The 3,926-nt window shown below is 40.2% G+C and overlaps 1 non-coding gene across 1 annotated transcript; it reads right to left on the bottom strand.

Annotated features, from left to right (window-relative positions):
* Window positions 1–493: 493 nt before the first annotated feature.
* LOC145415256 (5S ribosomal RNA) lies at window positions 494–612 on the bottom strand. The gene has a single exon (XR_013900034.1). It is a non-coding gene; the product is annotated as a 5S ribosomal RNA (ribosomal RNA).
* Window positions 613–3,926: the final 3,314 nt, after the last annotated feature.

Raw genomic sequence — 3,926 nt, 5'->3', positions numbered from 1 at the left:
CCTAACGTTGTGGGCCTGGACCTTCGGACCCCAAAAATGGCCAAAAAAAGAAAAAAATCCCCCCCAAATCTGAATTTTTTCCCACCCGTAATGTGAAACTGCTGTGCGGTGCCGAACAGCTGTTTACACCAAGGCCCCTTCACCCCTTCCTTCATCCCCCCTTCCCCCTCCCCTGTCAGGGTTGCCATTTGGTATTTTTCATTACCAAATGTGGACCAATTTGGTAATGAATAATTCGTTTGGTAATGAATCAGAATAATGCATTACCAAACGGATTTTTCACATGTATGAGGATACACAGAATGGAGATGGTGGATTGTCTGCTGTCTCTGATTAATCTCCTAGCCTACATAGCGTGAAAATAATTCATCATTTTTTCATTCATTCATTGCCATACGCCATGTATCCCAAACGGGGTGGCCGATGGCTTAGAGTTAATTGTTTTACAGGGAGGGGCACTAATCCTCCACCAACCCCACTTGACACGTAGGGATGCCAACAGCATCCGGTGTTCCCAGGAGGTCACCCATCCAAGTACTAACCAGACCCAACGTTGCTTAACTTCGCTGATCGGACGGGAAGCGGTGTACTCAACGTGGCATGGCCGTTGGTCAACATGTTAATTGTAAGGAGAGTGATTACATTTATTTCCACTTGTATATATAATTAGTGAAGAACAAATGCTAGCTTCACGAATTTAGTAATGAAAAGTTATATTTGGTAATGAAAATTGAGGAGTGTGGTAATGTGGCCAAGCTCTGAGCTGGCAACTCTGCACCACCCTCAACACCAGTTATTCCTTAACTGCAATCACGAGTAGATGCTTATCGCAATGGATGGCGCACGTACTCATTTTTTTTTAATAAACAGTGAATAAACTGCAATATCTCACCACTAGACCACACAAGAATTTACAGTGTTGTGCAGTGTTAAGAAATTAGAATTTAGAGTGCGAAGGATTAACTGTGGAATGCAAACTAGCGGTTGAAAATGGCGTGGTGCAATTAACACTGTGCAGTGACAAACAATTATAACTCACTGTGCAAAGAATTACTGTAAGTGCAGCACAACACTGGATTACTGTATGTACTTCACAAGCATTTTCACCACTGCCAAAGCCTTAGAGAAGGCAGCCACATACGTGCTGTAAGTAAACTGGCTGAGGTAAAGTCACTTCTAGTTCCTCATTCTTTGGTTCCTTTTCATTTATTTCATGCTTTATGTCCATTATTGGTGTGAATAAAGTCTTTAATAGGTTTAAATAGGTGCTATGCATGTCCAGTAGAGAGTTACTTAGGTGGCTTTCAAAGTTAGGCTGGGTTAGGGTCCTTAAGTACCAGTCCAGGAGCAAGGCGCTCACTTTCCAGACGGGACCACTTTCCGGACATGCCTTTGGCTCTGTTACATCGGATAGTGGAGGGATTACTTGTATATATATATATATATATATATATATATATATATATATATATATATACGCATACATATACAGAGATAGCCCGATTATCCGGGCTATATGGTATTAAGGGGTGCCCGATTAGTCCGAAAGCACGAATAATCCGGCGGAAACAAAACACAAGTACTGTACTGTTAGACTGATTTATTTACTGGTAAATGAACACTTTAAGTACCAGAAAGACCTCTCCAGTTCAATGTATATTCCTCCAGCTTGTTTCAGTATTTTTCTGACTATATTCAGTTTGGTAAATTACGTTTTCTTACTGAAAGATTTCCTTCCTGTTATTATCATCACAATTTAAAGCTGCACCCACGATTGTTTCCAGCACAATGGACGAAACTCATTATACTCAAATGTGGACTTCATTTCCCAACTCCCCAACTGAAGATTAGGTTCCGTTAAATTATTAGGTGCAGTTAAGCTAGGTTAGGCCAGGTTTAAACACTTAGATTAGAACAGTGTCTTCTGCCATTACGTTAACGAATCAAACAAAGAGTCGTCACACCAGAACAGCTAAAAACAGTTGGGAAACAGATTTAACAAGAAATGCTTATTTTCCAATCCAGAATTAATCAGAAAAATATAACAGACTATCAGGATGAACTGATTTGGTAAGGTGCTTATACTGACCCCTCTCAATGTTCGTGAGTTCAGAAATTTGTGTGCTCCCGTGGCAGACCTTGGAACCATTTTTTCAAAGTTATAAAGTCAGTTTCTTTGAGATGTGAAAAGACTCATCTGGTACACCTGGCTTTTTCCCCTCCTCCCTAAACCAATCTTGTGATTTGCTATGATTCATGAAAGAATTAATAAAATTAGTGGGCATGTTACATTAGCATTTAAACATAAAATTAGGGTGCATGTTACTTTAGCAATTAAACATATCGGCGAAAACATCTGGTTTGAATGGACTGCCTGGCTGTTTGAGATGGTAGAGTAGGGTCGTGTAAACATACCAGTGACCTTCACTCCCTTCCCATAATTGTTCGCAGTTTTTATGGCTCTCCCTAACTCAACGTCACTGACACTGGTACAGTAAAGCATTGTTCAAGGCTGGCAGCCATGAAGGGGTTAATGGAATACATTATTGTTTGTATCAATACTCTCTCTTTCACACATACACGAACGAACAAAAGAATGTGCAATAAATGTACACTCAACTGTAAGGAGCTGAAATAACTGTATGCTCTGTCGGTCCGAAATGTGTTGGGAAGCGACATCGAACGAGGAATGTAGGACTGAATGCCACCTTACAAGAACACGTGAGATGAAAGTATTTTTTCTTATTAGTAAACATTTTTGTTCCATTTTGTCCCCTATAATTGTGAAACTCATAAATTTTCATCCAAGCATACAGCCTAATAACCTTACCAATACAGTTCATATTCCTCTAGTTTGTTTTCTGTATTTTTCTGCCTATTTTGAGGGTGGTAAATTACCTTTCGCTGAAAGATTTCCTCTCTTAATATCATAACGTTCCTTAACCCTACATCCCTGACATCGTTACAGTAAAGCATTGTTCGAGGCTGGCAGCTATGATGGGGTTAATGGAATGCATTATTGTTTGTATTAATACTCTCTTTCACACTTACTGTACACTTAAGAACGAATAAAAGAATGAACAGTAAATGTAAGAGGAAGAAATAACTATGTTCTGTCGGTCCGAAATGTGTTGGGAAGCGCGATATCTAACGAAGAATGCAGAACTGAATGCTACCTTACGAGAATACAAGATGAGTAATTTTTTTTTTTTTCTGATTAGCAGACATTCTAGTTCCACTGCATTCCCTAAAATTGGGAAACCCATTATTTTTCATCTAAGTATACAGCCTAAAGACTTCACCAATTCACTTAATATTCCTCCAGTTTGTTTTCTGTGTTTTTCTGTTTTGAGGGTAGTAAATTACCTTCACGAGCTGAAAGATTTTCTTTTACTGTATTATCACATTTTTTAAGCCTTACCTACAATTGTTTCGGGCATAATGGAGGGAACTCATCATACACAAAAGTGGATTTAGTTTCCCAATTTCCCACCTGCAGCCCAGGTTAGGTCAGGTTAGGTTAAATTAGGTTAAATTATTAAGTAGTTAAGCAACATTAAGTTAGGTCTGGTGTATCAGTAGCTTCACCAAACTCCACCCTACCACTCTTGTGATGGAGTTGTGAGCACGAGGTGTGGGTGGGGGCAGGGTGGGGGCAGGGTTGGGGAAGCGAGCAAACTCTCTCTGGTTTACCCATGCCTCGCTCCCTAGCAACTGGATGCTTCCTGTTTAAACTGGAGCTATTGTACGGATAATTCTATGAATAACTGTACCACTGAACCGTTCGGTCACGGCCCGGATATACAGAAAGCTGGATAATCCGAGCCTGTATAATCAAGCTTCCACTGTATATACAGTAGGCTCGCACAGTGCGCGAGAGACTGGGCGGTCCACGACCTCGCGCACTGTGAATACATAATCTTATG

This window comes from Coenobita brevimanus, chromosome 101, assembly GCF_032717465.1.
Source record: "Coenobita brevimanus isolate Jiangsu-jjx chromosome 101, ASM3271746v2, whole genome shotgun sequence".
Lineage (NCBI taxonomy): Eukaryota > Metazoa > Arthropoda > Malacostraca > Decapoda > Coenobitidae > Coenobita > Coenobita brevimanus.
The sequence above is the reverse complement of the archived record's forward strand: the minus strand, read 5'-3'. Positions and strand labels throughout refer to the sequence as shown.